Genomic DNA, 16,282 nt, shown 5'->3' with positions numbered 1-16,282 from the left:
AAAAAAAAGCATTCACTTAAAGTCGTTTCGCAACATTGGCACAAAAATCATACCGTGAAGAAGCCAAAGTGATTCTAAAAATCTGAAATCTTGTTTAAATTATCAAGTGGGGCGTTTTCTCACCACTATAATTTGGCTTAGCCACCCGTCTGTAAAACCGGTGGGTAACCAGCGGCACTGGAGATGGAATCAAGCACCTCCACAGTGGTCTACATGAATGCCACCGATTCGGGCAATTGTAATTGGCCACGAAAAACGGCAAACAATGGCGTGTCAGAGAGAGAGAGAGTGTGTGTGTGTGTCGTATTCAGTGTCGTATTTGACACTGCACCACTCGCTGAGTTCCGCGTGCCTGCTAACAACATCGCTGGGCAATGAAGCCTTGGACTAATTATAGTGTCCTTCGTCTGAGAAGTCTGCCTAAATACACGGAGTAAAGGAACTCGGTCCGCCATATCGGCTCAATTCCTCGCAGAATTGCGCCTCTGAGTTACCGTTTATCAACACGCAGCTGCGTGAAATTTCAGGCAGTATCTGGTGCAATACCTGGTGCTTGTGATGGTGCTCTTCTTATACCATGTGAGCCGCCGCGGTGGCTCAGTGGTTACGGCGCTCGGCTGCTGACCCGAAAGACGCGGGTTCGATCCCGGCCGCGGCGGCTAGAATTTATTTGGAGGAGAAATTCTAGAGGCCCATGTACTGTGCGATGTCAGTGCACGTTAAAGAACCCCAGGTGGTCGAAATTTCCGGAGCCCTTCACGACGGCGTCCCTCGTAGCCTGAGTAGCTTTGGGACGTTAAACCCCATAAACCAAACCAAACCTTATGCCATGTCAGTGAACTAAATTTGGGTTCACATCAGCATATGAGAAATTTGCCACAGGTAGCAAAACGGCTCTCGCTCATTACTGGGCTGCTGGACTGGCATTATTTTTTTTTATCTAGACTTCAGTACATGAGCGTACACATCAGTGTCTTGGTTCAATGGGGACGGGCAACTAAATGAAATTTACAAAATAAATTGAGAATTCACATTTTAATTTTCTTTATTGCGCTGTTGACACTACAGACTAGAAACGTTCCAGTGCGTATAGAGCATTTTAAATTATATCATGTATTTCAGCGAAAGCGAACAGGTATTTTTAAAAATAGGCCTTTTGAGGTATAAAGGCGGCCTCGGTGACACAACAGTACATGTGTTGGCCAACATAAAAAAAAAACTGGCGAATAATGTTCACTACCTAGGAGCTTAAGAAATTTCTGATAATTAACTTTTTAACTTTGCAGTTAGACACGTACCTGGCCGCAATCAGAGATGTGTATCCGGTCAGTAGTAATAGCCATATCATTTGTTTGGGATTTCGCAAACACGGTTACCCTTAACGCTGCGGCTCGACAAAAATTGCTGTTTCTGTTTCGGAAAGATACGTGCAGTGAAGGTGTTGCTTTGCATGCATGCTTTTCAAAAGCTTATCTATTTTAGCACTATGTAGCCACAATTTGTTCGGCCACAGCGCCGAGGGCAATCGCGTTTTCCAAATTATAAAAACTTATACTATTTCGTATTACTAACGATCGGTTTCAAATCTCTAATTGTCACCAGGTGCCTGCCTGTAATACTTAAAAAGTTAATTATCAGCAGTTACGTGGCTACCTGGCTGGCAATACTGACATTTTTTTCTGATTTCTCCCAACGCAGATATTACTGTGCCTCAAAAGCCGCTCTCCTACCTAACAAAAAAAAAACCTACTTCTAAAAATTTTGGTTCACTTTTAATGAAACACCCTGTATATTCAGTCGAACAGCTTGATGGTATCTTTTTATTTCCGCCATGTCATTTTTTCAGGCCAAAAGTATTATCAAATGAAAGTGAAGAGCACAGCCGAGATATGCGCGCTGAATATAGGAATCGAACCGTCTTATCGGCAGCTGGATATAATTAGAGTACTCCTAAAAAAATGATTAATCAAGTTGTTTAACGCAGAAAAGCGAGATTAATTTTAGACAGTGAAAAGTGGTGCTTCAAGAAAGACAGGTGTCACTGACACGAAAAAAAAAAAGACTGAATATGTTTAAAATATCACGTGCAAGAAATGCTTTACTTTGAAATCCTGGCAGACATAGGTGCACAGAAAGCAACCAACCGCTACGAGTTGCATCCCACGAATGGCAAGAACTTATAAACACAGATATGGAGCAGCTTTGTTCTTATCGATTAGCAACATAATCCATAAAGGGATGATCGTAGAACATTTTCGCATTATGGCGCTCGGCTGCTGACCCGAAAGACGCGGGTCCGATCCCTGCCGTGGTGCCGTTCCCTGGAGCTGTACACATACACAATCTATCAGTTAGCCTCCACCGCATATATTGTTGGTAATCAACCGGTTTTCGTATTCTTCCCAACATATCGACAACGTATCGGACAACGCCAACCTGGAAAAACTGCTTGCAACATCACCCGGGTTACTGGTGTCTAGTTATGCAAAGCTTCTCGGCTGACGGGGCCCATGAAAATAGACAGCCACGTGTACTTCGTGTGGTGTCCGGCTATCGCCGCCGCCGTCGCTAATGCGCAGGCGCGCCAGAAACGAATAAAAGCCGTGCGCCGCAACCTACGGGTTGGGTTATTCTCGGCCAGCCACGCACCGATGAGCATGCGGGGAATAAACGCCGCGTTCGCCCCTGGAAACTTGCCTGCTCCTTCTCATGAACGCGTGCTCATGAACGCGCGCGCAACTTGCCTGCTCCTTCGCAGGAACGCGCGCTCATGAACGCGCGCGTCTGATGAACCACGCATCACACCAACTGGTGACGAGGACGGGATAGAAGACGGCGTTCTTCAGTTTGGAAGGCAAGTGTTTCCGAATTTCACTCCGTGAAGAAGACTATCGTTTTTGCAGTGTACGGAGCCGGTGACTGTCGTCATGACTGGGGCCGAGGCAGCAGTGACGCACTTCGCTGGGCGACTGGGCCAGCTGGAACCCTTCGACGAGTCCGCCAGCGATTGGGCTTCGTACGAAGAGCGGCTTACGTCGTTGCTGATTGTCAACGGAGTACCCGACGGCGACAAGGTACACGCCTTCTTGAGCATTATCGGTCCGAAGACCTACGGGTTGTTGAAATCATTAACTGCTCCAGACCTGCCTTCTACGAAAAGTTTCGATGTCCTCAACAAAGTTTTGAGCGACCACCTGTCCCCGAAGCCGTCTGTCATTGGAAAACGGGCCAAGTTTCATCGGAGGTGTCAACGAGAAGGCGAGTCCATATCTAGTTATGTTGCCGAGCTTCGTAAACTGTCGCAAACGTGTGAGTTTGGAAGCGCCCTTGACGAGTCCCTTCGGGACCGCTTCGTGTGTGGCCTGCTACGAGAAGACATTCAGCGAGTGCTTTTCACGGAAGATAGCAAGCTTACGTTCCAGAAAGCGGTGGAGAGGGCTCTTGCAATGGAAGCGGCTAAGAAGAGTGCTGCTGAAGCACGCGGCACCGACGCCGTAGTCAGCGCTGTGCACAAGGTGCAGGCTGAAGTGCAGAAAACACGCAAAAGCTGTTTTCGCTGTGGTTCGCCAAAACACACGAGTGAAGCAAGCCCTCACTTGGACGCCACCTGATTCAGTTGCAACAAAAAGGGGCATATCCAGAGAGCCTGCAGAAGCTGTGGTAAGAATTCTTCTAAGAAAAAGCAAATGGAAAAGAATGTGAAGATGCTGACGGTCGTGTCGCGGAAAGCTTCGACCCTCAGTCTTAACGGCGTATCGGCAGCTCAGTGCGACGCTGTCACCGTACAGATGACCATCAACGGCGTCTTGGTGAACATGGAGTTGGACACGGGAGCGGCTGTTTCCGTCATGTCCAAGACGCAGTTCCGTCAGCTCCTTCCTTCGGCTGTACTGGAGCCTACTACAGTTAAACTTCGTACCTACACAGGAGCACTGGTACGACCCCAGGGGGTGTCTCCGGTCAACGTGCAGCATGGCAGCCATTCTGCAATTCTTCCACTTTACGTCGTAGACCACAAGGGACCACCTCTACTGGGCCGGGAGTGGCTCCGCGCCGTCCGGCTGGAGTGGACGAAAATCTGGAACCTGGAAATCTGGAAAGGTTCCAGATTTTCGCCCACTCCAGCCGGACGGCGCGGAGCCACTCCCGGCCCAGTAGAGATGGTCCCTTGTGGTCTACAGTATTTTAAGCAAATCGCTTTTGTTGACTACACAGAGATATTTTTAGTGCGAAGTCCTTATTCCAGATGCACCAACCTCCGAGCTAGACTCTTGTCTTGTGCACTCTCTTGTTCAATCCAGAGCAAGAATCTTGTTTTGTTTTGCCCGGCCGCGGCGGCTGAATTTCGATGGAGGCGAAATTCTAGAGGCCCGTGTGCTGTGCCATGCCAGTGCACGTTGAAGAACCCCAAGTGGTCGCAATTTCCGGAGCCTTTCACTACGGCGTTCCTCATAGCCTGAGTCTCTTTTGGACGTTAAGCCCAAATAAATAAATAAATAAATAAATAAATAAATAAATAAATAAATAAATAAATAAATAAATAAATAAATAAATAAATAAATAAATAAATCTTGCTATGTATTTACCTCCGAACTAACCCGACCCTACCCGAGTAACTGGGGTGAGCTCGGGTTAGTTCGAAGGAGCGTCGTGCAAGCTGCAGCCAATGGAAGACAGGTGGCAGTTTGGTCGCTAGATTCTAGAGCATTGACTTGGATCGCACAATCCCTACCGGTGGCTGTGATAGGAACAGCCACCTGCCATGACAGTGGCGCATCGCCTAACCGCTACTCCACTGCGCTGGTAGTGGTATATGAGGACTCGCCCTGATCTGTGAATGTTAAGTAGAGAATGACCAGTTCTGTGTATATGGGCATTAACACACTAAAGCTATTGAGGGGGATCTTAAGTATTCTCTGTTTTCGAACGTGTAATCGATTTAATCACGTTGAACCCCTGCCACATTCTTTTTCCGCACACCCGCACCTGTAAACTGTTTGCTGCCGATAGTGCATGCCCTTTTGGCTCGGTTTACCGGCATGTGGCATTGCCAGGTGATGTAGAAAATTGTATTTACTCAAAGAAAGGTGTGTCGTAGGGTTGGTGCAGAATTATTGGGACACTCATTGGCATAAGCGCTCGGAAAACGAGAATATCTATACGACATACACACATATGTCCTTTTGCTGTCCCCTTTTTCTGTGTGTACAGTAAAGCCGAACGCAGCCACAGACAAGCTCAGATAGCCACTTCAATTGCGCCCTAGAATAATCTTCTGCTGTCTCTAGAATATGGGCCTAAAGAGCCAATTTATTCACGTTCATATTATTAGCGGGGAAATGATTAGCAGCATATGGAAAGATAAGGTTGCCTAAGGGTACGAGGGCCAGTTATTAGAACCGATGAAACAACAACCTAACAGCGAAAGGTCACCGAGTACGATTCTGGCAATTAAGAGGCATACTGTAATATGGTGGCTTGCGTTCATGTAGTTAGATATCTGTCGCACAGGTGCTCCCAAGTTTAAAAGGGGGTGTGGAGATTCCTCTAAAGCCCTGGAGACGTAGGCCAGCCGGGCAGCACAGAACCTGAAGGATGAAGGTGGCGAATGGAGCACGGAGTTTTCTTACTTTGAATATGGACGTTTGCGACTCGCTGAGCGGAAAATCACATCGCCAAGAGCACTACTATAAGTGAAAATGTGGTCATTGTGGGGAAGGTACATATTTTGGAAAGCATAAATGGCAGCATAAACTTCACGGTAACTGTAATATGCCTATGACACCATGCGCTTTTTACATATGAGAGCTGTGGTAATTAAGTGCAGCGTTACTTTTGGGTGCTTCACGTATGCGCTGGAGCTGTTGCTTATTTCATTTGTTCCACTCGTACAATGAATCTTACTGATCGCTTGTTCCTGTTAAACAAGCATTCTATATCTCCTCTAATCTGAGCCTCCCGGTTTCTGCAGATAACTGTGACCTGTGCTTAAAGAATAGAAGTTTTAGCTTAGCCAACGAAAGCCCCGCCATCAACATGGCACAAAGTGCCATGCTAAGCCTGCGCTTTTGCATACAATAAAAATGAGCTTTAATAATATCGTAAAAAAACGCACTTGTTTGGAAGTTGTGCGCCAGGCTTGAGCTTGAGTTGTAACTGGAATAATGATTTAAACCACAGAATATGAAAAACTGAGTCAGTGTATTGTGGACGTTACGAAGTATTACGCTAAAACAACGTCTAACTGTACACACATATTGAAAATAGATTAGAGCCTTGTTTATTTCGGAGCTGTCCGCACATCGTGAGCACTTCGATTTTTTGTACGCGCATTGGTAACTTGAAAGGTATTTGCATTGGCGTTTATGCAGATTCATCATGGGACTCCGCGTCCATCTGTTCCCTGTACAGCCATGCAGCTGACATGGCACGGTGAAGATAACGACACGGAACAATGAAGCGCTCTGTTTTTTCTTGTTGCTACCTTCGCCATTTGCTGGAGAGCTCCATTTCGGCATCCATCGCAGGACAAAGCGAAGCTCCCCGTTTAAATGTGCAACAAATAAAATAAAATTAATCGCGATAAATATCAAGGGGCAGCGTCGTTCCGACTCAAGAGAGAAAATTCTTTTCCATCTGTGTACAGCTTGACAATACATAATGGCAGTCATGCCTACGAAGGAAAGTTGCAAAGAAAAATAAAAAGAACGCGCTCAGAACTTATTCTTCGAAGATCATTTCTTATTGGATACTAACTAATAAGTTGTTACTGTTCATATCGTTTCTATATTCACTTCTGTAATATTTCTGCAGCTGCTGTCGTTCGTACTGAGGCTGTAAGAGCAGGCCGCCACGAAAGGACGTACAATCTGGCTGAAAGATTGTACCATTCGTCTGACACCGCTATTGAAAGTGCGGAGAAGGCATCTGCACTCTGCAGGAGTTTGAAGCATTGCGACAGTGTGGACACGAGTCCATGGCTTGGCTTCAACTTTTCGACTATATCCTCGGGCAAACGTAAAAGAGATCCCCTCAGGCACTGAACCTGCAGTTTTCTCTTCTCAGACCAGCCAACAGTTCGCTCTCCTCACAGTTACAATGATGCCTACGAATTTTACTTCTAGTTCCAGTTTGTTGTATAGTATCTCACTCATGCCTCTACCGAGCGTCTGGCAACATACACGTAAATAAAAATTTTTTCCTTAACAAAAACATTGGTTTGGAATAAGTCACTACGCCAATTTCGTCTCCGATGAATCGTCTCTATTTTATTCTTTTATTCACATTTTTTGTTCAAATGTCGTGGACAGGGCATGCCAGCCACTTATCTACTCCGTGAGCTCAGCGTTGACTGTCATGTTGCTTAAGGTCGGTGCGACAAGCTTTATTCTATGCCAATGTACTTCTGCTCTAGGTTACTTTACAACTTGCGAATTTGATAACTGCTAGCAGAAATTATGTATTTTCCACATAATACTCAAATTTATTCTCTGAGTCAAATAGATGTGGTAAAGGAAAGAAATAAAGACTGAAAATTATCGTCGGTATAAAAATTCGCAAACACTTTGAAGCCGTATCGCCGTTTGCATAAACAGCCTTTTATCACCTGTTGACACCTAGCACACTAAACTAGGAAACTGATATCTAAGGGTTTGTTGGTTATTGTGGTTGCTCATTAGGGCGCGCAATGTTGGCCTTTCTGTGCAAGCGAAAAACACAGTGTCACCTTAAACACAGTGGAAATTTACCTTAGGACAAGCGTGAACCACGTGAATATGTCCATTTACAGGAAGTACGTCAACGCTGAAAAAAACAAACAAACAAAACACAGTGCTAAATAATGTTCCAGCACAGAATGGCAACTGAAGGCAAGATGAAGTGCAGCAATCTGAATTCACATTGCTTACAATCGTACAGTCGCCATAAAACTTAAGCACACCGCTCGAGCTGGGCACAGGAAACAATAAAACAAATTTACCGCCAACGCTGCCTCTGTGTTCGAGTTAAGAGCGTTAGCTATAGGAGCTTCAAGGGTTTACATGGGTGGGCTCTGCAAACACGGAGAAGACCAAATCCAAACATCCCTTCTAAGACACGAGCAGTGCCATCTACCTCATAGATTTCGCACTACTATTGCGATTTACAGCCACCTTCGCTATATCCGGTATATTTCGTCGTTATATCAACTAATAAATTATATAAAGGTGTGCATAACAACATGACGAACCATTTTACACCATCCGGAACCCCCTGCGACAATCGATTCAGCCCTAATGGACGTCTGAAGGTCCTCGGAATGCACGTTTGGGGACGTAAAGGTCGTCGTTGCGAATCCCACACATAACTAGGGATTAATCTTAATCAGTACTTTTATCCTCAGAAACATACCAAGTCATTCGACATCACTTGGAACATTCTGCGTCAAACGAGTGGTCCCCAAATTTTATGCAAATTGTTGTCCCGAGGAGGGGCACTTCGATGGCCGCGATACTGGCACGTATATCGTAAGCCCATGTATGAATTGAGGCGCTATGCACCCACTGTTGCTATGAGATGTAGTGTGGTAACGTGATTACTGTTTTGGTCAATTTGACCTTCATTGCAGACAGACTCGTCCTTGACAAACGTAAGTAGTACGCTCTCAAAAGGCCTTAACGGAAAAAGGCAATATAGCGCAATGCTCAGCGAGAGTTGGAGGCGTCGCTCGCAGGGGTCGCACTTGTACAGCAGCTATAAAGGCTTTCATTGCCAGCTCCCCCCCCCCCCCCCCCCTTCCGTATCTGATACAGAAGACACAATGCAGCCAGTTCATCCCCGAGCAGTGACGTCTCTCACTTCGTATCCTACGATTTGGGCAGCGACCAATCACCATTTTCCGAAGCCAACTAGATCTGCACGGATTTCGCATTTGTCACCCCTCTCTCCACATACCCCGCTTGCTCAGCATAATCTAGAACACGACGAAGGCCCGAGCTCGAGCCCGATCTCCTCTCTAAGGATCCTTTGTCGTGTAGTGTGAGGTGGGAGTCATGGTAACGTGGAAAGTATGCATATTATTAACATGGTAAGTACGTGCACTATTAAAAATGAACCAGCTCGACCAAGCACAAGCATTAATTGAAATTTTTTACTTTACGTTGGAGATGCATTGTGTCTTGGGAGCAAGTTATGCTTATTGAGATATCAGTAACATTCGATAAAGTTGAGCGCCTTCTGCTATATTCACGTACTTTTTATTTGGCCTCAAAAATATATTCGTCAAGGAATTTATTCTCCCGTAAATTGTTTGCGAGAGAGAATATTTACATTGATAAAATAAACGAAACAGCCACAACAATGTCAGGCTTCATGGGTCAGGAGGAGTTTCCCAAAAGCGCTGTTCTCAGAGACAACAGCTGCTTCGCTTGCCAGTTGCTTAATGTCACGGTAACCCTGAAAAAAAAAAAAGTTAAGCTTTTCTTTGAACACTTATTCGCATGTCTCCCATATTAGGAGAACAGTTTGTATTGTACCAATGTTTTCAGAGAAAATTAGAAGTCATTCTAAATCAAATTTAAGGATGATCGATGCTGTTGATGCGAAGGGAAATGCATTAATTTATGTGCTTAGATTTAGTACGCGCTTTGTATTGATGAAGTTAGTTCATTAACAGAAATGGCACATCCAGTGGTTGGCTGCCCTGATGTGGTGACTAAATCTCCCGCCTTTCCGTGCGACTTACTTCATGCTCGTCAGATGGCGGTTCCTTGTGCATTGCCCAATAGTCGTCGTTGCCACAAAACTTGCCACGAGTTCAAATTTGGGCTCAGAAGTGGAAGTGCACGCGTGCTCTCCTGTTTGAACCATACTGTGCACTGATCAAAGTTAATGAAGACGACGATATCTAAAACACAGAATATACTGGCAGTTTAACACGCGGCATTTGACAGTAGCCCGATTTCAACGGTTCCTGAAACTGCACTCCTCGAATCTTGACAGCTTCTCCTTGCTACAGCGGATTTTCGGCATTTGGCATTCCCTTGGGTGTCCGCTTATGCAGTTCAAGGCAATGCGAGGTGTCTATGACCCTCTTGCGGTGCGGAATATCACGATGGAATCTTTATTTCTACCGATCGGGGTTCTCCCGGTTGAAGCTTTGTGAATAATGTGGCGAAATTCAATCGCTTGATCACTTTCTGCACTCCTGACGGCGGTTTGCTTCTCTGCGTAGAGTTCATCCGGAGATTCCCCCCGCTTGATTAGAGCTTCCACCTTCTACTTCTTTCCTTCTCTCATTTAGGGCAAGTGTCAAGGGGTATCCCCTAAAACAAGTGTGCCATTATCTTCATAATTGCATCATTGAGTGAAGGCGTCAAGGAGCTTTTTTGTTAGTTAAAAATATCTGAATTTTTCCATTACAACAAAATTTCACCTATAACAATCTTAGTTGTTCCTAATGAGTGAATGTGCAAGGCACTCTGGCCAATCCTCCACTGTGAGTATGTGCCATTCCTCCAGAGGCCAACAACAACAACAACACAACTACTACAACAACAACACGCAGGGTGAAAGTCTGTGGCTATGGTCGAGTGGTCTAAAGCAGCCACCAGCAAAGCAGATATGCGCCTGCTGCCGCGGATTCGGATCCCGCTCGAGGCCATTAGGATGATAAAGCTTTTTTCTGCTTTGTCAGTTGCTGGTCACCGACGGAGAGACAACGGGTTTTAGTGCGCATGGTCGATCAAAGCTAATTCATTGAAAGGCCTGTATAAGCTATGTTACGCCTTAGTTAAAACCACGGGCTCAGCGTTGCCCTGCACTATTTCCTTCGGCTCTCCTCCGCTCGCCTACGCGACTGTGCGTACGCTTTCCATCTTTCGCTATCCTCCTCGCAGAAATCAGTTCAGCGACACGCCATTAGTCGACACTGCAACAGAGCGAACTGCTTTGGCGACCAGCGGTACAGAAGACTAAGGCCATGCGAAAGTGCAGCGCCAAGCAGCACATTGAACCACAACGTATGCCAAAGCGCATGGGTGTTTGGAGAATGAGGGGTAGGAAGCGTCCGACACCACGGGCCATGCAGCCGCCGGAGCGGCGACGTGACGGGAGTGTTCTACCTGCGCCAATACAGCCGATACTAGTTCATTGCGGGCTTTAGCCAGGACAAAATTCGAGAGCCACCTATGAGATGCCTCGCCCAAACTTTGTCCGGTGTCGCAGAATTGGTGCCCTCTTATAAGCGGATTTGGCGCTCCTGTCTATCTTCCTTCACGGTTAAAACATTCGGTGAGAGGCGTCTTGCCTTTCCATTTCCTCCCCTTCCTTCTGTCTTCTTTTTCTTCTCCCCTTCATCTCATTTTCTTTCCCTCTTCTTGTTCTCTTTGTTCTTTCTCTTCTTCCTTCGCTACTTCTTGCCTCCCTTTATTGGATCGCCTCGGCTTCTGGGCTTTTGCACTGCCACAACTAACTAAACCTTCCCCTCTTCCCCCAGATCCGTTCCTGTCCCATGTCACCGATTCACAAGCTCTGCGCCAGCGAACACGCGCTCTAATTCCTCCGTGTTCGCACCCTCTCCCCCGTAGTCTTACTCGGCAGGAGGAGGTATCAGTGCGCCGGATTCGGGCAGGGACGGCCCTGACCCCATCTGTCCGTTATCGGTGGGGTGATAAATATCTGCCAGCAACTGACAGGTGCCCTCACTGCGGCGCTGCACCGGACATTTGTGATGTGCGGCACCTGTTGTGGACTTGCCCAGCGACGGCCCCTATTAGAAAACGGCTCCTCAGGGAGGTCGGCCTGTGGTGGAACCGCGACGGGGACTATGTGAAGTGGACTATGGACAATCACTTCACCAGCAGCCTATGCGAGTACCTCGCCGAAACTGGTCCACACTCCTTCTTTTAACTTTCTGAAACCTACATTCCACTCCCCCTTTTCTCAACTTATGCCTCATGGCAGACTTCTCGAATAAAAAAAAAAACTAAAACTTATAGGGTTCAGTGATACCAGCCATCTGGATGTGGTCCCAGTAAAGCCTTAAAATAGCCCTGTTCAGATAGAAACTGAAATGATTTTCTTCCGGTATGGTAGTGTCACCTGTGGAAGACATCTGAGAACGAGTAAGTGTGGTCTAGTAATCTTTTTAGGTATTGTTCAAGTTAACTCAACCTGCTCTCTGCTACTGCGCCTCAACACAGCCAGGAACGTTGAAGGGGTAGCCGGAGGATGGCTTTCGTTCAAGAGATTCTCATCTTTATGGCCGCACGGCGTACGAAAACAGGCATAGACGAAGCTCACTACTCCAAGCTGGGAGCCACAGAAGCGGTTGAGGGCAAATGCGGCCATGCCCCCCGATTGACGTCATATCTACGGTGGGGCAGGTTGCGTTCTTTGGCCACTTGGTTTCGCTTCCGCGTGCTACGAGGCTTACTACACGAGGTTGTGTATGTACAGAAAGGGGATATATACAGATTATCTACAAAGCACGCAGCTAGTGACGGCACTGCACTAGCTAGAAAGAAAACAACACAGCTAAAAAAGCGGTAAAAATAGACAGCGCATAAACAGCGGGAACCAGTCCTGTAGAAAGTCCCATTCATCATCAGCGTCCCTGAGTTGGAACATGATTCGACAGAAATGGTTTCTGGCTGAAACAACAGGCTCAGCGTTGAGGTCCAGCATGCGCGTTTTACACAGGCTATCAAGAGCCTGTTCTTCCTCATAGGCTATCGCCGAAGCCGAACACGTCGCGCGTGGAACTGCACCACATTCGGGCGCTGTGCATTGCAGAGCGTCGTCTTCATCAACTTCTATCTGCTCCATCCCGCGGCACTGCCTGTTCATCGTTTTCTGCGCAGCACAAATCCGTGCTTTCACACTGATTCGAATGTGGCAAGCATTCTGTGTAGTTTTGAAGTAAATAGTTTGCGAGCCTGTGGTTTTCAGAAGAAAAAAAAGCAAAAAGTATCCAGCGCTCAATGATATAACGATTGACAGCTTGTTACTCCCCCCCCCCCCCCCCCCCCGCAGTTTTTAGGAGTGTTTGTAAACAAAATCCCCCATTACATTATAAACAGAACAAACGGCACTTGAATCTCAATCCAAAGATCTAACAGAAATAAAGACGCCTTATGGAGCGACATCACAAGGCTAATTAAAAGGAGTCTGAACTTGGAAATAATCATCAGAAACACCAAATCAAAGTCTCGATTTTTCTGTGGAAAGAGAAGTAGAGAAGAAGAACATTTTTAACAAAGGACATTTAATTATCTCATAGTACTGCTGTGCTAAGACGAGAGTCTGACGAGGACGTAAATTTTTGGATACCAAAATGAAATGGACAGCTCACCTGGCTTTGCCATGTTGAGTGCACTTTCGCTGGGGCTAGACGAGGAAAGCTTGGATCAGCTGATGCTTCAGTACTCAGGCTTATATCTACTCAGGGCGAGACTACTGCGCATGACATTTGATTGTTCGGCTCTGATGTTTTATGAACACATGCCGCTAGGAATAAAGACCCCGGATTCAAGCAAAGCAGCGCAGACTCACGCATAACGCCGATAAAGTCACGTGCTCCCCTCGTGATGCCCTCCTTGGACCACCACCGCTGAGAGCGCCTTACAACACACAATAACTCTCGGTGTACATGGAGGAGCTTGAACCTGCCAACAGAATACATACACGAGGGCGCTGTTGCGAGCTAGTTGGTGTAACATGACAAAAAAGAACAGCGCAAACGCAGCATCAAGTAGAGGAGAACGACCAACGCATGTGTCGTTCTTCTTTACTTCGTACTTTGTTTGCGCTGTCTTTGCATTAAAAACATGCGTTTTCTACAGGCGTGCCAATAAATCTACTCGGGTATGCCGTCACGACCATTTCACAGAATAGAAGAACATCTGCGAGGCCTGTTAAAATGTGCATGGGAGTGTTGACTCATATGAAATTCCATCACCCGGAGAATGCTGTTCGAGGTTCTCGTCATGGCTTTTCTTTGTGTCTTCACCAGACAAGGAGTGTGGCCTATCTCTGTCACGCATGTGAACAGCTGTGTATATTTATTTTGCGAGGTAGAATTCCGACCCCACTGCCACAATGCACGCAGTTGTGCTGAAACCGCAGCGCAGTGATGCTACAACGCTGCCACCTTTCTACAACTTGGGATGGGCGGAGTTGGAAAAACCGAGAACTTAGGATAAATACTGTTTTCATGCGTTGGCAATAGGTGCCCCACCGTGAAGAAAAAAAATTGGCAGTGGCTTAGCTCGGGTATGCCAGGACATACGTAGCGAAAACTAAGGCGTAGCTTAGTTAGCCTTGGTTAATCTTGATTGCAAGTCCAGGTTAGTCTGGTTGTCTAGCTATGTTGTTGCATTAAAGCCTCAACTGTGGTTGCGGCGCACGCGAGCTCTCCTTTTAAATCCTCCGACATGTTATCAGGCATGCGACACAGCTGGCGGAGCGAGCGGAGGCGAGCGCAACGACGAGGCAAGCGGTGTGACGTCATACCAAACGGCAATGCAACTCCGCGATGAGGCACTCGGTGAGGCACGCGGTGAGGCGCGCGGTGAGCCGCACGGTGTGACGTCATGCCACATGGCGCGGCCGGCTGCGGCGGTTGCTAGGCAGCGGCTCAAGGTCGGTCTCTGTGCCTCTTCGGAGCACCGCCACAGCGAAAACGCAAGTTCGTGGCCAGTGTAGCTTTCGCCACAAAATTGGCGTCCGGCGTTGCAGTATTGTGTACGCCCACTGACACCTACCATGGGTGCCAATTGACAATGTGGTGAGAGAGAAAACTGCTCTGAACTTGCAGGGGAGGTGAGGGAGAGGCCAGAAGGTGGCTGCCACAGGGAGAACCGAGAGGGTGGCTACCGTGGATGGAGGAGGTTTTGAAGTGGACGGAGGTATGAGCAACCTGAGGGTGTTTGCCACGGGTACAATCCGAAGGGTGGCTATATGCTGCGGAGGGTGGAGGGCCAATCAGGCAATGGATTCCAGGTTTAAGCAATTGACACTCCATGCTGGCACCCATAACCCTTCATGCAAAGGAAAGGCCTAACGCTAGCTCTTGTAATCGTATAATAATAATTAGGCGCCCCCGCATTTTTCTACGCGACAACATATACAGCTCGTTCGGCGTAGTTGTCTTCTAAATATTTCCCCCCGGGATACGAAAAACAGTAAAAAGCAGGAGATGGTCTAGAGAGCCCGTAAATGAGGTATTATAAAACTGTTCTAGTGAACATTCAAACTGATGTACGGCTGTTCACAAAAAATATTAAAAAAGGCGAAAAGTGTTCTTCATCGGTATTATATTTCAGTTCTACAATAATTCGGGATTAAACCACCGCGGTGGCTCAGTGGTTACGGCGCTCGGCTGCTGACCCGAAAGACGTGGGTTCGATCCCGGCCGCGGCGGTCACATCTCGATGGAGGCGAAATGCTAGAAGCCCGTGTACTGTGCGATGGCAGCGCACGTTAAAGAACCCCAGGCTGTCGAAATTTCCGGACTAGTTCTCTTCGGCGACTCTCATAGCCTGAGTCGCTTTGGGATGTTAAACTCCCATAAACTAATAATTCGTGGTAGAGACATTACATTAGGCGCACCTTTCAGCTGGTACGGAGGAGCTAAACGACAAACGTTGTTCGATTCTGTTCTACACGAGACTGGAACCACATGTGACGAGAATTCTAAAACAGGATTTTTAAAATGAGCTGCTATATCGGCAATACCACATGTCTATGCCTGAATAATTCGTTTCCCCCCCAAATAAAGACCTTGATATTCTTTTTGATTTTGGCAACATCAAAAAACTTTTTATTTCCCATTTCTGAATAAAAAGAAAGCTTTCGCAGCCACTAAGTGCCGAGCGCGCTGATGAACACACAGATGTGCGCACGCGGCGCGAGTTCTGTTTAGATTTTTACTATTTTTTTCTGCTTGCCTCATCAGTGCAGCCATCCGACTAACACCAGTGATGACATTTAAAACCGTCGAGAGTCACCGGCTTAGCGAATGCAGCTGGGGGAATCTAGAATGCGAGCCTTCGACGCCCGAAGGCTTCAAATCTGTATCGGTTCTGAGCAAACAAGCTGTCGCATGGGCGTATACTTAAGTTGTATCAGCGCCTCATCACTCATCTTCTGGAACAATGGTGCAATTTGCTCAGCAGACGATTCAGAAAGGCTGTACAGTGATCGGATTGTTTGTGAGCTTCTTTTTGTCAGCATACTCCTGGATCTCACAACTTCTGAGGATTGGCTTCTGAAGTCAGTGCAACCAGATCAGATTCTTGAAACA

The sequence above is a fragment of the Amblyomma mixtum genome, chromosome 2 (genome assembly GCF_055824585.1).
Source record: "Amblyomma mixtum isolate Tamu chromosome 2, ASM5582458v1, whole genome shotgun sequence".
NCBI classification, from domain to species: Eukaryota; Metazoa; Arthropoda; class Arachnida; order Ixodida; family Ixodidae; genus Amblyomma; species Amblyomma mixtum.
The sequence above is the reverse complement of the archived record's forward strand: the minus strand, read 5'-3'. Positions refer to the sequence as shown.